General features: G+C 51.1%; 1 protein-coding gene across 3 annotated transcripts in view; it reads left to right on the top strand.

Annotated features, from left to right (window-relative positions):
• Window positions 1–18,053, top strand: part of TBL1X (transducin beta like 1 X-linked) — a 214,678-nt gene that overhangs the window by 79,273 nt on the left and 117,352 nt on the right. For all 3 annotated transcript variants that reach the window (XM_080794806.1, XM_080794805.1, XM_080794807.1), the window contains one exon: window positions 5,278–5,350. The gene's annotated coding sequence lies outside the window, so the exon portion shown is untranslated. The remainder of the gene's footprint in view (window positions 1–5,277; window positions 5,351–18,053) is intronic.

An 18,053-nucleotide genomic window follows, 5' to 3' on the forward strand; every position in this document is an offset into this window, starting at 1 on the left:
GGGCACACCTGTTAACCTGCCTGCTGTATGGTGGACACCAGGCTTTAAAGGAAGTGGCTCCCAGGGATTGGGACGAAACACTGGACTCATTGGCTTTGGCTTGGGCACACAGAACTTTTGAATTTTGTGTTTGTTTTTGCAGTTTTGGTTTTTGCGGTTCTCTTTTCTGTCATGGTCATTGTTCATAGAATGTCTGGATAACGATTTGTTGTGTTCGTGATGTTTGTCGAATGAGATTTAAATGAGTGCGTGGAGACCCAGAGACTACTCTGGTGTGCCCCTGTAGTGTCCACCCCCTAGAGAATCCCCTGTACAGAAGTAGAGGGTCTTCAAGTTCTTAGGAGGAAGGAAGCCGTAGGGAGTGAAGTCCCAGAACTTCATACTGAAAACAGTAGTGGTGAGGAGTTAGAAATTACCTCCCATTTCTTCTTCTGAACATTTTTTCTTCAGAACATCTGAACATCTTCTCATCTTTAATATCGCCGTAAGAGCGGTGCTATAGGCACTATCTCTTCTTTGCTGTTGCTTTTTTCCCGTTTGTCATAGTCTTTAGATTTGCATTAATATGGTAACCACTGGCCACACGTGACTGTTTACACTTAAATTAATTAAAATTAAACAGAATTTAAAAGCCAGTTCCTCAGTTGCCCTAGCCAGACATTTCAAGTGCTTGGTAACCACATGCAGCTAATGGGTACCTTAGTGGTCAGTGAAGACGTAGTGCAGAGAGTTTTACGATACAGATGAGAGATGGTTATTCCGATTTTTTGCCTAATAGGTATTCTGAGGAAGAGACGCTGGAAAAAATCTTAAAGTCTGAAGAAGAGGAATTTCATACCAGGTGACTAGAACAAAAGCACATGAAAATTATTACGTGAAAGCTCATCATGTCATTTTTGAATATTAGAGATAAAGGCAGTATCTAAGCAGTATCCTGGATTTAAAAGTCATATAAAGAATCTGAAATCAGAATAATACCAGATTTCTTAATGGCAGCATTGGAAGTTGGAAAAGAGACTGAGTATCGAATTCTATGTAAATAATTTTCTCTTGGAATTTAAAGTCATTCTTCTACTAGTTGTTAACTAAGAGAAGAATAAAGATGTTTGTACGTATTCCAGGATATCAGTAAAATTTAGCTTTTATATATCAATTCTCAGAAATCTACTAGGGAATGTGTCCCACTGAAATGAGAGAGTAAACCAAGAAAAGGGGAGATTTGGGATCCTAGAAACAAAGAGAATGTATTCTCAAGATGTTGTGATTTCAAGGCGGCACGAACTCTTTAACAGGCCTAATGCTGTCAAGTACAGACCGGAACAGAGGCAAGAAATTTCGGAAGGTCTGACATGTGTGTATTTGGGAGATGTAGGAGTGAACGAGGGGGAAACCCATAGAGCTGACAGATGATCTGAGAATTTTGATCACGTGAAAAATTGAAACAAAGGATTGTGGACACTGCTGGAAGATTACCAAAGGATATAAAGACAAAAAAGAAAATTAAGGAAATAAAAACAGATGCAGTTAGTAACCCAAGGAAAACAAAAAGGTTGCATAAGAAAGGAATCATCATCATACTGTATAGCTTGCTCACCACAGTCCACTCCATTGTTGTAATGATATCTGTCAAGTATAGATTTGATCAGAGACGGTTACAGTATTGGGAAAATGTGGTAGGTTAGCATAGGATTGAGGATGGAACTTAAAAAACCAAAATCCTCACCTATGTGTGAGAAAATCAACTAAGTGATATCCAGAGCTGATAGGGCAGAAACATGGAAGTCGTACTGGGGATCACCGCCAGTAAAACACAGTTCTGATATTTGAAAATGGTTGCTTTGAAAATAAGAAAAATCTTTAAAAAAAAAATTGTTGCTTTGAGAAGTAGAATTGGGGATAGATGGTGTTTATAAAAAGCTTGTAAGTAGAAAGAGGAGTCTTTTGTCTCGCCTCATTGTTTTACTTTTTAAAACAATGCACGTATATTACTTTGATATTTTAGTGGTTGCCCTTGGCAGAATCGATACTTGGGCCAGATAATTTTTTGCCTAAGAAGGGCTCTGCTATGGGCTGCATCCCTGGCTTTGCCAGATGCCAGCAGCATTCTTCCTCCAGTCCTGACAACTAAAAATGTCCCCAGACATCGCCCACTGTCCCCTGGGAGACAGCTGCATTTGAGAACCACTGATTTAACGGATTTAAAAATCTGTTATTGAATGAATCATTGCCATACATAAAAATGCTATTCAGTATGGGTGTAATGCAGGAAACAACGGCTTCATTACACAGAACTTGAACCTCATGGCGGATGAAGTGTTCAACATTCTCTGGTTCCTCTTGCCAGTATGTGGCTTAGCCCCTGGCTCTTGGCCCGGGTAATTCAGGGCTCACTAAAAAAAGAAAGGACTCAGGAGGAAATTGCAGCTTCTCTGTTATGCTCAGTGGCTTCTGAAAACATATTTTGGATTTTTTGCGTTGTTTTCATGATGGTACAACTTGAGTTTCTCTGGGGTGCCAATGTTAATCATTACGGCAACTTGGGGAAAATATTGCAGCCTTTGGATATATTTCTGTGGTCGGTTGGCTGTGGGACACATAAATGCATACATTCCTCCTCCCCACCCCCCCCACCCCCCAGCATCTTTGTGCAAGTTCTTGGTTCAGTTTTTAGCAAGTGTTTTCCCTTAGAATTTACAAAGGAAGTCGACAGGAAAATGGTTCCTCAGATTTTTTGATGTGGATGAAACCTCATAAATAATTTAATACCCTCATTTCACAGCTGAGGACTCTCTGGTCCGGAGAGAGTTTCTTATAATTAATTGGGAGCAAAGTGAGGCGTGTAAATCTGCCCTTCTTTTTTTTCCCTGTAACTTTTCTTTTTTCTCTTTTGATACAGTGGTGTTAAAAGTAATACTCCTGCGTCATGGAGACGGAAGGGGGTCAGGCAGTGGGTCAGGTGTCTGGCAAGTTGTGTCAGCATTTTCACATAGTTCGAGACTCCGAGCATCGTGTGCCAGGGGCATGAGCCCGTGTAAGCTTAGAGAAAAAGAGAAAGATCGCAGCTGGCTCAGCTAGGGGGTCCCGGGCTCCTGCTCTGGAGGAACTCTGTGGGTTGTCTGGTGTTTTGGAGTCACCCCTGCTGGGACTGGGCTGTCTGCAGGGCCAGCTTGCCTGGGTGGCCTCCTCTTTCCTCTGCCGGATGGGGCACTGGATGGGGCACTTGTGCTGTCCCCTGCCCAGTGTCCTGGCACTGTGCTGCACCCGTCCCCTCTCCTGACCACCCTGAGAACGTCACCTGATGTTTTTAGAAACCTCAGTGCCCTCTTGCCTGCCTTTGTTGCCTCTGGAACCCCTCAAGCTGCAGCTCCCCTTTTCTGCCTTGTCGCCTGACCTCATGGGCCAACGGGAATGCTGCCGCCGCTGTGAAGCCTCTCTAGATTTCTTCCCTGTAGTGAGCATGGGCAGAGAAGACAGTGTGGTTTCTTGTCATCCTGTCATCTGCTGTCCTCGTCATCTGTATCAATGGCTGTTATTTGCTCGTCGTTCCATGATTTTTGAGAGATGTCTGTCCCTAAATGCCAAGGATCCCACAACCCCCTGGATTTCCTCCTACCTCTCTGCACGCCCGTGTCTCATCGACATCGCCTCCCTTCAGCGTTCCATCCTCAGCTAGCCCGTCTTTAGACAAGGGGTTCTCTGCAGGGTGTTTGTGACCCCCAGGGGACGGCTGGTAACATCTGGAGTCAGTTTGGGTGATCACAACGAGGGGAACGGATGTGTGGGTTGCTACCAGCATCTAGTGGGGGGAGCCCACGGCTGCCACTCAGTGCGCAGCGCAGCCCCCCTGCAGTGGAGTTATCTGATTACGGGGACAACTGTTCCCCGGGGTGAGAAACCTGGCTTTGGGCATTCCCGTTCACGTGTGGAGCTTTTGAATATCCTGGTTACGGGATGACTTCCAGACTTAACTCTGCAGCCGTGCCCTCTCCTGATGGCTCAGACTGGGGTCCTTCGCGACCTCGTCAGGAGTCCACCGATAGCTAGGAAGGGTGTTTCAGAGTGAACACGCGAAAAAGTCTTGTGTTTCTTCTCTTCAGTCCGCCTACATCTCAGGAAATGGCGCCACCTTCCAAACTGTTGTTGGCTCAAGCCCTGAAGCTAGAAGTCATGCTGGGTTCTCCTCTCCCCTCCCCATCACACATGCTTCCCCCTGCAGCCCCCCGCCCCCACCCCGTAAGTCCTCTAGGTCAGAATGTCTTAGAACCCTGTATACTGCGTTTCATGCCAGCACCGTGTGAGTCACTGGTGGTTCTCCATTGAGCAAGAGCTTCTCTGGATTTTGTTCTAAGCATGCCGGGAGTCCCTGAAGGGTTTTTTAAAATAGCAGGATGATCACATTTTCTTTTCTCATTAACCCTGGTGCTGGGTGAGGAATAAGGTGTAGTGGGGCCTGTGTAGGATCAAACTCCTTTCTGTGGGCTGTGAGGTCCTCTTTGACCCGGGACAGCTATTACTGACCTCCGGTGCCCAGCCCACTAGCCCTCCTCCCTCCTTCTTGCCAAGGTGAGTCTCACCACAGGACCTTTGCACTTGCTTTGTCTGCATTGTGGCCTCTCACCCCCATTCTTGCTCCCTCCTCAAAGAATGCTGCCCCAGGCCCCAAGGTGAGTAAACTCCTTGCCCTGGTCACTGTCTCTTCTCCCACCAGCTGGAGTTGCAGTAGTTCTGTCATCCAACGTGACCTCGCTTTGCGTTTGCTTTCTAGTTTATAGTCCCTGCTTTTCCATCAGCAGGTTCCCCTGCTTCTCCCCGCCGAGCTGGGAACATTCCACAAGGCCAGGCACCGTGTGTCCCTAATACCGGAACCGCAACAAGCATCGTTTGCATTTTCTACAAGATTGAATGAGCCGTTGTCAGTGGAAACTTGCTGAGTTGGGTTGAATGTAGAAATACCTGTGTTTTCAAATAGCATTTTTTAGGAGGGGTAGGAGAAAATGTGTCTGGTAAGAGTGGAGTGGATTTTTCAGTTCTCGACATTCCCTAGTAATTGGATCATAATTGCCTGCGTGATGATAAAACCGACCAGAAAAGTGTGCCTTCGCTGGGGCGTGAAGCTGAGGTGTCCGTGGTGGTGGTTGTGTGACGGCTGACATAGTGCTTCTTCCGGTTTTGTCGTGCCCTGATTCACATATCTTCTGGCCTGTGGGATGGTCGACGGTGTACTTCAAGATGTTTTCATGGATGCTTTTGCCTTACTTGGTTATTTTTCATTAACAGGTGACTGAAGACAGAAAGCAGGCCTTGAAATAAACCCTCGAAGGAAGAACGATTTGCCTACACTTGGCTCTGAGTAAGTGAAATTGTAAAATGGATTTCTTGTTATGTAATAAATACCTTGTCAACTTCTTCGTATTTTCTGTGCTTAAAAATGAAATGTTACTGTATTGGCTCTAAGTCCTGGAAATGGTGATTTCTCAAGATTTCTCGTAACAGGTAATTTTGCTAGCCAGAAAATGCCGTGTGTCTGCCTGACATGCTGCTTTCTGTTGAGCTTCTGGAAGTCCGAGACTTAAGGAAAGAGAAATGGAGATGGCCGGTACGATCTGCGCGCTTTGCAGAGAAGTACCCTTTCTGCTCGTTTCCCAGATGCGTCTGAGGCCCTTCTCTGTCTTTAGAAGGTGACTTGTGACCAGCAAGGGCTTCTGACTCTTGGTCTGCCGCGCGCACGTTCTTCTCAGTGCGTGTGTGCGGACTGACAGGCACCACGTAGCCGCTTGTGGACCAGCCAGGGTCTTTCAGAACCACCTCGTCGGCACGGCCTGTGACGGCGGCCCCTACAGGTGTGTTTTCCCTCGTTCTCAGCCCCTCCTGGGCTGTCCTTAAGGAGCAGAAACAGTCCAGAGTCCCCGAGAACAGGCCTTCGGGGCCCTGGAGCTCTCTCGTGGCTGCTGCGTCGCGCCGGGTCTGCAAAGAGGCCAGGCACCCTCTCAAATCAAGGACGTCCTTTTCAGAGCACTTGGTATGAAAGATTTTCAGTCTCTGGGATGACCGTTCGTTCAGTCTGTTACCTCTGGAGCATTGGGGCGTATACAGAGATGTGGGAAATGTGTCTTGTTTTGGGAGGCGAGGCCTTATGTACCCATGAGGTGGGGGACGCGGCGGACAGCTGTGGTGAGAATGGGTGTCCCATGCATGGTGTAGACGGTCCGTGCCGAGGGAATTCTGAGCAGCGCTCTTTTCAAAAGTTTTATTTATTTTATTTCTGTAAAGGTTTTATATATTACCCAAAAGAGATGTGCGTGTAGGAGCAGGGGAAGGACTGAGGCAGAGGGAGAAGCAGACCTCCTGCAGAGCAGGGGGCCCGAGTGGGGCTTGGGGGGGCTGGATCCTGGGATTCCGGGATGGTGACCTGAGCTGAAGCGGGCGGACACTTAATGCAGCTGGGCCACCCGGACTCCCCTGAGTTCTGGGCAAGGCTCTGAACAGCACGTGGCCAAGCGCTGAGGAGGCTGGACGTTCCTCCTAGAGGCGAGACTCCTGATGGGTGTGCGGGTGGCGGAGGAAGTAGAAGTACGTTCTGGGGGGGGATGGACGTTGTGGGCAAAGGAGAGGAGCCGGGAACAGCAAAGCTTTTTTTTTTTTTTAATTTATCTGACGGAGAGCTAGCGAACATGAGGAGGGCAGCCGCAGGCCGAGGGAGAAGCAGATGCCACGTGGAGCCAGGGAGCCTGATGCGGGGCTCGATCTAGGAACCCTGGATCGTGACCTGAGCCCAAGGCAGCCGCTTCACTGACTGAGCCCTCCCGGTGCCCCACTCCTTTTTGTTTAATAGGGAAAGTTGATAAAGCAGCCGGGGGATTGGGGGTGGGTGACTGGTGATGAGGGAGCAGAGAGCGCGCGGGAAGGGCGAGCGCTGTGACCGGACGGTGCCTACGCCGTGTTCGAAGGAGACTTTGACTCTTAGTGCGAGGGCTGCCATGTCTCATCCACCTGGACGGCCCCGGGGACTGCGAGCCCGTCAGTATCAGAGGGACAGCCTGTAGACTGAAAGGGCACCGGAGGGGCTCTCAGAACCAGCCCGCACGGGGCAGAAAGAACAGCAGTTGTGACAAGATGGTCCTAAAACACGTGTGTGCCAGATGTTGGTGGCATTTGCTCACACCTTCCCTGAGACAGTTCACAGAGGGGATGCGTGCTGGGGTGCTCTTGGCTGGGTTCGCGGACTGTGCCCCCACCCCCGCGATGTGAGTCCTTCCACCAGAGCCACCCGTGGACCGTCGTCATACTAGAGCCTTCCCCGTCGGTGACAAGCACCAGTCTACTTCCCGTGTCTGCGGGTTTTCCCGTTCCTGGGCGTTCTGTGGAAACTTTGGTGTCGTTCGCTCTATGTTCTTTGGGGCTGGCTCCTGTCTCTCAGCGTAATGTTGTCATGGTCTCTTCCCTGTAGCAGGACGTACCTGCGTGTCATTCCCTTTTCTTGCCAAATACTGTCCCATTGTGTGAGTAGGGGCCCATTTTGTGCATGTGTTCATCAGTCGCACAGTCACTTTGAACGCTGCTGTTCCAAATTGATGTTAGACTCGCAGGAAGTGGCAGACACAGAGCTGGGAGGTCCAGAACAGGCCCCCCCCCCACCTTCCTGTAATGGGGATCACCATCCGAGACCCTGTGCTCTCACAGGGGTAGATGGACGCTGGCCCCGTGGACCAGATGCAGACCTGTGCATCTCACCAGCGTTCACTTGCACTGTGTGTGTCTGTGTGTGCGTGCTTACACGCTTGTGTACAGGGGTGTCACATACACGTTCATGCAGCCAGCGCCCTAATCTGACGCATGCTGTTACGTGACCAGCGGAGCTCCTCATGACGTTGCTTTAGGTCACCCTCTCCGAGGCCTGGCCACCCCGGGTCTCCGTCTCTGGAGTTCCGTCATCTCGACAGTGTCACGTGAATGGAATCGTTCGGAGACTGCCTTGATTCCCTCGGCCTGAAGCCCTCGAGGTCCGTCCAGGTGGTGAGTGTCCGCCCCCACCAAGCTGTACCGCCATGTGGGTGTCCCAGAGCTCATCGATCCAGCCACTCGTCCCGGGGCGCTCGTGGTCTTTCCCGCTGGGGCTGTTACAGATAGCGCTGCTGTGAACATCTGTGCACAGGTTTTGGGGTGGACCAGATGCGTTTGAAGTCACCAGTTTGTTCCTCGGACAGCCCTGTGAGATCGGTGCCCGTGTTGGGGTCCGTGGACCAGACAAAGAAACGATGGCACAGCGAGGCCGTGGGGCTCCCAGGGTCCCGTGGGGGAGCGGGTGGTTGCAGTGGCCTCCAGCTGGCCGAAGCCCCTCTCGAGCCACTGTATTCAGAAGGGATGGCCGTGGGGCTGGGCCTCCCTGCCTTCAGAACCCTGTTGACTGGAGAGTGAGACCCCCTGGCCACCCAGAGGGAGCTGGGCACTGAGCTGTGCCTCTAGGGACGATTGCCTTCGCGGGCAGGCACAACGGCTACGCGAGGAGCAGATCCTCGCCAGCAGCGAGCTGCTGTCCCATCGGGGGACCGCTGTGTATGGGGAAGCAGCGGCTCAGAGAGGCAGCTTCTAGTTCCTTCAGCAGAGGGGCCAGCAGGAAGCCCCGGGGCTGTCAGTAGCCGGCATGCTGTGGGGGTCAGGCCCGCGGGCTCTGCCCATTGCTGCGGAGAACCACCAGGCTGCGCTCTCTAGGACTAGCCACGCAGCCGCGCTGTCTCCAGGAGCTGCCTTCAGGGGGGCCTGCTCGTTTCCACGGCGGTGGGGCGGTGGGAGGGGGGGCGGGTGAGTGAATCGAAATGCTAAGAGGTGCGGTACCCTTTGCCTCCGCGTGGCTGTCGCTGTTCCTGGGAGATCAGAGGAAGGAGAGGCACGTGCGGCCGACCTCGAGTCCGCCAGCTCTGGTCTCCCCTCTTGTTTTCATCAGCCACGCCCTGTGGGACCTCTAGAAACTGGTTAGCGCCTTTGAGCCTCAGTTTTCTCCTCTGTACAGTGGGAAGTTAATCCCTACTTTGCAGTCCTTTGGCATAAGACTCGACACTGCGGATTGTCGTGTAGAGTCTGTGTGTTTCCGCTTCGCCTACTTCTGTTCTCCCCTCCCCACCCCGCAGCCTGCAAGTGAGTCAGAACACTGAGATCCTCAGTGTTTTCTTTTGGGCTGTATGCTGTTTGCCCAGCGTGGAGGGGGGGGGGTGTTTGTGTGTGTGTCTTATTCTAAACATTTGACGTCTGCTTTCTCATTCATCTCCCACTGCTGTCCTTCTTGCGGTCTTAGTCACAGGATGGGCGACCACTTCTCACCAGTTCCTGTTTATTCGTACAGTCCACGAAGGGCACGAAAGACCTGGGTGCTTGTGTATTAGAGGGAGCCACGGCTCAGAGCAGTGGTGCAGTGGAGCCTGGAGGGTTGGTTCGTGTTAGAGTTGATTAGGACTGGGCACTGTGGGGCTCCTGGGTGGCTCAGTCAGTGAAACGTCTGCCTTCGGCTCAGGTCATGATCCCAGGGTCCTGGGATAGAGCCCTACATCATGCTGCCTGCCCAGTGGGGAGCCTGCTTCTCCCTCTCCCACTACCCCTGCTTGTGTTCCCTCTCTCGCTGTGTCTCTCTCTGTCAAATAAATAAAATAAAATCTTTTTTAAAAAAAAAGGACTGTGCATTTTCATAGGGACAAGACAGGGACTCTGGTAGGTCTCAGCTGGGCGGTGCGTCGTGTTGCAGACCAGCCCCGTTGAGGGGGTTTCATTCTAACATAGTAAAGGTGGCGCCCCAGAGGGGTCTTCCAGCAGGCTCAGAGTGCCCGGTGGGGGTGGAGTGGGGTGTTGCTGAGCTGGTCTTACTGTCTTATCAAAAGCAATAAAGCCTCACAGGTGACCTTGGAACCTTCGCTTCTTCATTTAAAGGCGTCAGTTCCGTGTGGATAATCCGAGAGCACAATTGCTTTTTGTGGTCTCCGCTGATGAAAGGTCCTTGACGAGTGCTGTTCGAGAACACGACCCAGCTTCGTGCCCTCCCTGTCAGCGTGCCGCTCGCATGCACTCGCTGTTCTTTTCTTTCAAACGCCGTTTGTCTTCACCCACTTCCGCAAAGGCCCGGACATGCACATGGGGCCGCGCGGACGTGGCCTCCAGGTTATCAGGAGAGTGGCCTCCTTGTGGGAAGCTGGTATTGCTTTTCTCCGGAGCCCAGGCAAGCCGGGAGGAGTGTGCCCTCTTCCCACCTGACGGACTGAGAGTCAAGTGACTTTCTTCACGTTGCAGTTTGACTCACACGGACATTAATTAAGTTCTTGATGAATTAAACTCGAGGATAAACTCTTGAAATTGGCTTTAGGTTCTGGTAGTGACACAGCCAGGAAGGGGCCTCAAAATGATGAAACAATTCTTTGCTTTCTGAAGTTTTTCAGTACTGTCTCTTGTAATAAATCAGTATGTTTTCCCCAGTGTTTGCTTTGTGAACAGGGGTGGTTCTCAGGTGTCTCTCAGTTCAGGACATGGTGGTCAGCGGGGGTGTTTTTTCCCCCAGGGGATACGTGGCAAAGTCTGGAGCCCTGTTTTTCAAGCCCTGGGGGGTGTGTGTGGACGGGATACTGACATCTAGGGGTGGAGGCGGGAGGCTGACAGGCACCCTCCAGGGCCCCGGACGGCCTCCCTCACGCCCTCCCACACCCGAGAGTCTCCTGGCCCAAGTGTCAGTCGTGTTGAGGTCGGCTGGTTTGAGACATGGCTCACAACTTTGCGTGTGTATACTCCAGCCCTCTGTTCCTGTCCTAGTACTGACTGTCGGCCCTGGCATGGGTCTGAAGCACCGCGGTGGCAAGTTACATGCATTGGGCCTCCTACGGTGACTCCAACGCTCAGTGTGACTATAAATTTGGAAAAGAATAAGGCTCTAGGCCTGGATTTCTATTCCTAATTTATGTTTTCCTTTGTATTAAAAAATAGTTTTTTATTGTGATGAAATATACGTATCCTGTAATATACTACCTTAACCGCTTTAGAGTTTCACCTTAGTGTCATTACGTTCACATTTTTGTGCAACTTTTTGTCATCTTCCCAAGTGGAAACTCTGCCCCATTAAACATGGATTCCCGTCCTCCAGCCCCTGGCACCCACCGTTCCACTTTCTGTTTCTGGATTTGCCTGTTCTAGGTATCTCTATGGGTGGCATCATACAATATTCGTCTTTTTTTTTTTTTTAAGATTTTATTCATTTACTTGAGAGAGAGAGAGAGTAATAGAGACAGAGCATGAGAGGGGAGTGGGAGAGGGAGAAGCAGGGTCCCCGCTGAGCAGGCAACCCGATGGGGGACTCGATCCTGGGATTCTAGGACCATGACCTGAGCTAGGCAGTCGCTCAACCAACTGAGCCACCCAGGTGCCCCCGTATTTGTCTTTTTGCGTCTGGTTTATTTCAGTCAGCGTCGTATGTCCCAAGTTCATCCATGTGGTAGCATGGGTCAGAATGCCCTTCCTTTTTGGCTCGGAGTAATGCTCCGTTCTGTGTAGAGACCACGTTTGGTTTATCTTTTCGTCCATTGGTGGATGGTTGAGTGGTTTACAAAGAAGTAATTTAAAGTGGGATCCCCTGTGACTGGCTCGTCACTGCTGTTTAGAGAGAGCTAGCCAAGGACTGTGGATTCTCGTGGTGAAATTGTGCTGTGTCCACACAGAAACTGCCAGACCCGTTCCTGCGGCGCGCCCTCAAGTGCTCTTAACACAGCCTTCTGCTGTCTTTGGAACTACAGGTGGCCCTCGATTGACGCGTTTGGACCGTATAGGTCCACAGAGATGCAGGGGTTTTTGGGTAAATATAGTGCAGTTCTGTAAATTTATTTTCTCTTCGTATGATTTTCTTCCTCTCTCTCTCTCTCTTTTTAAAGAGATGTGTTTATTTCAGAGAGTGAGAGAGCGTGCACAGGCCAGCGTGAGCAGGTGGAGGGGGAGGAAACCGGCTCCGGCAGGCGTTCTACTGAGCGCGGAGCCCAGTGCAGGGCTCCACCTCACCACCCTGGGGGCAGGACCTGAGCTGAAATCAAGAGTCCCACGCTTCGCCCACTGAGCCACGCAGGCGCCTTTCTATATGATTCTCTTCATGGCGTTTTCTTTTGTCCAGCCGACTTGATCGTGAGAACACAGTATGTAATACAGGTCACATGCTACACATGCGTGAACTGACGATTCATGTTGTCTGTAAGGCTTCCGGTCATTTTGGGGCAGCCGGAAGTTTGACGCAGGTTTTCAGCTGTGTGGGGGGTGGGGGTCCCTAGGCCCTGAATTGTTCAGGAATCAACTGTACTCTGCTGAGATGAGCTTTATACGTTTGTTCCTCCTGCTTAGCTTCCAAAGCAGGAGCAGTGGAAGTATTGAAAGCAGTCGCAGAAGCTTCCAGAAAGGCACCCCTGCCCTGCCACTTCCCACCATGCACTCTTGCAGTGGGATCTCCTTCCTGCCTCCTTCCTCTCTCTGACTGGACCGTCCTGCACCTGTCCTTGAACGGGCTTTCTTCTTCCCACCTCCTGGGACCTCACTTGGGCTCTGCGTCTATGCTCTGTGGAGGCATTTTTGCAGTCAGCATGCCGAGATCTTTACATGAAAAGATGTTTAGTTATACTGCGATGCAGTGTCTGTCGCTGCGCAGGGCTTAGCACTGGGCGCTGACTTTGTCCGGGCCGGTGACCTATCCCAGTACTCAACCAGTTCATCCCCGGGCTCTCTCCTTACGGGCGTGGCCTGGGAGCCGCCCTGAGCGTCTGAGTAGTCACACGCAGCAGTCAGAATGCGATCTTGGACGTTTTGGGGCGAAGTAGGACAGAACTGATGAGGCTTTATGCAATCATTTGTGCAGAGAATGAGTGCTTTCAGAGCGCTGGGGGCTAGGGGTGGAGCGGGGCGTCGAGAGGGCCGCGGCAGCTGAGATGGGCTTTTCGGTGGCCCACGGGGAGGACGGTGGGAGAGCGGTGCGGAGCTCGCCGAAGCCGTTAAAAGCCCGTTGCAGGAGCCAGAGCCCGCGGAGCAGTTTACCTTCCTCCACAAAGTGCTCTCGTGGCATTTTCAGTTCCTCAAAATGACGTCTGCTTTTTTACTTCAAACTAATGAAATAAGACACTCTCACCCACTTGTCATTTTGTAAATCCGAAGAAAAGCTTCCTTTGTAGGGCAGGTCCTCCCAGCAGGAGGATTTTTCCGGCTTAGACAGTGGACTGCATTGAATCTCTATTATATATTGCTGATTAATTTTAAGTACGATTTTAAATTTTAATTTATGGTTTCTTTTTAAAATTAATTACATTATTGGGTGCGTTCATTATTTCATTAAAAAAACCTCCCCGTCGTAGGCACCGTATTTGGCCTTTACTATCTTCTCTGTCTGCTTTAAAGACATTTTTCTGTGTGACCACATGCGATTGGGTTTACAAAGTATGGATTCCCCTAAGCCCCCAAGTTTCAGTTGCAGATGGCACGTTTGCCGCGGAGTCCTTTTCCCAGTGTTTGCCTCCAAGAATATTGTCATTTCGTGCTCCGTAGCTGTTTGTCTTTGTCAGAGGATGCAGGGTAGGATATTCATCTTATATGAAATTCAGATAAGCAGGGAGCAGATGGATTTATGGCTCTGGAAACCTCTAAACTCTGCAGCTGTGCTGAGTCGTTAACCTGTGAATAAAGAAATTCTGGACTGTGGCTCGCAAGGGCTGGTGTGACCTGATGGGCACAGAATCCATCGCCTTGTCGGGGAGAGATGTCTGCTGCCGCGTCTTCTCGGGTTTGGGCTTACTGCTGTCCTGTCGCGCTCTGGGCTTCCTCCGGGCCAAGAAGGAGCACCGAGTCGTGTCCTCCACACAGGCCTCCCGAGCGGCGGGCAGAGCTGCCAGCATTCCGGGAGCTGTGGGCGTGCCAGGGGCCAAAACAAGTTCCTGGGTCTTTCGTCTCCAGAGGCTGGGGAGAGCACACCGCACCCTGTGTCGGGCAGGGACCAGTGCAGAGAGGTCCAGCTCCAGCACTGAGGGGACCTTCCCGGGTGTCTTAGTAAACCTTCAGTAGGACTTCATCAAGAGGACGAAAGCGTGTGCAAGTCATAGTGGGGTGCACTGGGCCATGTGGGGATTTGGGGAATGGCAGTGACATCATTCTGTAGGACCAGAGCTGATGGCCGGAGTATACCACAGAATGTGCCAGATGCTTAGACACGAGGAGGTCTGGTCGGTGACTTGCCTCCCAGCACCTTGGCTAGGACACACTTCATGTAGGATTATGGAGGAAGGGGCTCAGGTGAGCAGGCAGCATCTCGTTGCCCCATCTGTCTTGGAGTCTCCAGCAAGAAAAAGTGTCCTGTCTAGAGAGTGCAAAAGCAGGTTTTTTTTTTTTTTTTAAGATTTTATTTATTTATATGAGAGAGAGAGAGCATGAGAAGGAGGATCAGAAGGAGAAGCAGACTCCCTGCTGGGCAGGGAGCGGGATGCAGGACTCGATCCCAGGACTCCAGGAACGACCTTAGCTGAAGACAGTCGCTTAACTAACTCAGCCACCCAGGCACCCCACAAAAGCAGTTTTGAAAAGGTTACCCCTGTGTTGCTACAGTCAAGTAGGTGAGTACCCCCAGACCGCCGTGACCCTCGCTTCACTTCATCGCAGTGGAAATGCCCCATGCTTGGCTGTGTGAACCGTCCTGGAGAAGGACTTGTGTGTTCTGAGCGTGTCCATCATTCACAGCCCGTGTTGGCTGAGTGAGAGCAGCTTTCACCAAAGGTGTGTTTTGAACAGCTTCGTGGAGACATAATTCACCTACCATCCCATTCGTTCATTCGTTCAGAGTATCTGATTGCATGGCGTTTGGTATATTCACAGAGTTTTACAGCCGTCCCCACGATCTTAATTTCAATACACCAAAAAGAAATGCCGCACTCCTTAACAGCAACTCCCCGGTATTCCTCCCCGGCCCCTGGCGGCTACTAGTCTGCTTACTGTCCCTGTGGATTTCCCAGTTTGGGACATTTCATTAAATGGAAGCAGAGAATATGTAGCCTTTCATGACTTGCTCCTCTCTCTGCATCGTGTCTTTGAGGCCCAACCATGTTGTAGCACGTGTCAAAGCTGTGTTCCTTTTCAGCCAGATGATGCCACTCCGTCGTATGGAATGATCCCCTGCTGTCTCCCCAGTCCTCAGCTGACGGAGACTTGGGTGGTTTCTGCTCTTTGACCACATGAATGATGCTACCGTGAACAAGCTGGTACCAGTGTTGATGGGGATACCTGCAAATGAAGCTCTAGAGGACCCAATGAGCTGTTGCCTATCAGGATAATATAGGAATGTTTTTAGGATGCAAATGTACTTTTTTTTTAAAGGCTTATTTATTTATTTGAGAGAGAGAGAGCACAGAGGGAGAGGGAGAAGCAGGCTTCCTGCTGAGCAGGGAGCCTGACATGGGGCTCAGTCCCAGGACCCTGGGATCATGACCCGAGCCAAAGGCAGACGCCTAACGACTGAGCCAGCCAGGCGTCCCCTCAAATGTACATTTTAAAAGTTATATTTACTGGGGTACCGGGGTGGCCCAGTCAGTTAAGTGCCAACCCTTGGTTTCTGCTCAGGTCATGATCTCAGGGTTGTGAGATCGAGTCCTGCATTGGGCTCTGCACTCAGCATGGAGTCTACTTAGGATTCCTCCTCCCTCTGTCCCTCTCCCTTGCTCTCTCTCTTTCTAAAATAAACAAACCTTAAAAAACCAGTGATTTATTGCTTTTATTTTTTATTACCATAGGTTCTCAGTGAGGTAAGTGTACTTTTAAATGCATTTGCATCTTTTTGTCGCCTCCTCCCCCCCCCCTCACCCGCCAAGCCCGTCGGTTAGTAACTGCTCAGATATTCACGCATGAGCGTGCGCTCTCTGGGAGTCAGGCTGGTCTGTGTCTCCGTATTTGGGCAGACACCAGGAGTCCCTGGTGAGGTGCCGTGGCACCGTGATAGATGAGGCTGGCTGTCTAGCCGGCTCCGCAGATCTCCACAGATCTTGCTAGGATCAGTAACTGAAGTGGCTGTCAGCCATTTTCCTTTTACCCAAATTTGAAAGTTTAGGCCAATCTTAGTGCCTTCCAGGCTCATAGTTTTTTCATTTATACATGTAGATTTAGAGTAAATGTCTTCTTGCTTGAGTAGGTGTACACTGTAAATGGACTTAACATCCTGTGTTCATTAGACTAAAAAAAAAAAACCGACGTTAACTGCTAAGTAAAATTATAAGTTTAAGGTCAAGTGGTCAGTTTGTAGAAATTCCAGGTTGTTGTTGTTGTTGTTTTAAACTCTTTGAATAGCATGACACTAAAAGAAAAGGGAGTTTTTCCTATTTTCCTGAGTGTAGAATCTCAGATGTTCTGGTGTCCGTTTGAACGTGCCCACCAGTAGTTACTCTTCCGCTGAGGTCTTCAAGAGGCATGCGGGGTGTTAGCCCAGGGAAGACCTTGGATAACCTGGAGTCACCTCCAGCAGAACTTCTGTGTGGAGAGGGAGCTGCTCATATCTGTGTTGCCGGTGGGGGAGCCACGAGCCCCAAGGGTCTCTTTATCACTTGAAATGAGCCTCGTGGGCCGGAGGAGGTCAATTATAGGTTTCGTTTAATTTTAATTCATTAAAGATTACATAGCTGGAGACCTGGAAACCACTGTCGGACCTGACCCTTTAGAATAGGGCTTCTCTGCGTGGGTGATTCTGCATGTGCCGCCCCTCCCCCTCCCCGGACCTCTAGCACTGTCTGGAGGCCTTTGTGATTGTCCCGACTCGAGGACCGTGCCCGTGGCATCTAGGGAGCGGAGAGCCGGGGTGCTGCTCAGCAGCCTGCAGTGCCGGGGATGGTGACCGACAGTGTGGTTTGGACCTCAGCATTTACAGCGCCGTGGTGGAGAAGCCCTGTTTCAGACTCACAGGGCCGGCGTGGTCCTCGGGGATGCACCCCTGCTCGTGCATGCGGACGTGGCTTGCTCATGGGGTCCGGTGGGGCCAAGACGAGGCTAGTGAGCCAGGCCTCCACCTCCGCGAGGCTTGGACATCGAGCGTTGGAATAAATAGAAAGTCCGTGTTCGTTAGCGGGCAGACCGGTAACACAGTGGCAGTCTTACGTGTTTCAGTGGTTCCTGGCTTTAGTTGTTAAATGAGGGGCAGGCAGAGCTCTCTGCCTCTGCACTGTCTTCCCTCAAATCCAGTATAGGGAACCCTGAGCCTCAGCTCCGCACAGCCCTGCTCCCCAGCATCGTGAGAGGGGGCTGCGGTGCCCAAAGATGCCCTTCTCGCTTCCGGGTTCGCATACTCACCTCTCCGAGAGACCTAGAAAGCATTTGGAAAGGTCGTCTTTTACGAACCAGTCTTGGCACTGTTGGGCAAAGGCCGAAACCATTCATTGGATAATCGCAGGGCAACTCTAACTTCCCGTTCAGTGGGTGATGAAATTAGTGGGAGTGCTCCCCAGTAAAGCTGTCCCCAGTGCGCACACCTTTGGAGGTGGTCCCCCACTTCCCCGGCTCCCCAAGGCCCCGCCCCCCAAACCAAAGGGCCGTGGCCAGAGGTGGCCCCGCCGTGGAGACTCAGCGTTGTAATTAGTGACACACGTGTTTAAGCGTTGCAGTGGAAAGTCAGTCGCTGCCGGGCTGGGGGGCGGGCAGGAGGGAAGCCCCAGAGATGGAGGGCTGAAATGGGGCTCTGTTGGCGGGGCAACGTGGGCCGAGATGCTGCCGTTCACACAAGAGCCGTCCTGTGTCCAAGTACAAATGGGTCGCCTGTGATGGGATACAGGGGCGGCCTTGGCAGCGAGACCATGCCGGGCATAATGGGACTTGAATTGGCCGTTTCTTTTTGGGATCCTGCAAATGCTTGCGGCATCTATCGTCCTGAGGAAGCTTGGACGGCTTGCCAAGCAGATAATATTGATGGTTAAAAAAAAAGAAAAATGGAAGTGAACCCATGATGCTTCTCTTCCCTGAAAATGATTTTTATCCTCTTTGCAAAAAGCAGAGATGGAGGTGGGACAGATGTGTCGGCAGCTTCCAAAGCCCGTTAT

This window comes from Martes martes (assembly GCF_963455335.1).
Source record: "Martes martes genome assembly, chromosome: X".
Classification (NCBI taxonomy): Eukaryota; Metazoa; Chordata; class Mammalia; order Carnivora; family Mustelidae; genus Martes; species Martes martes.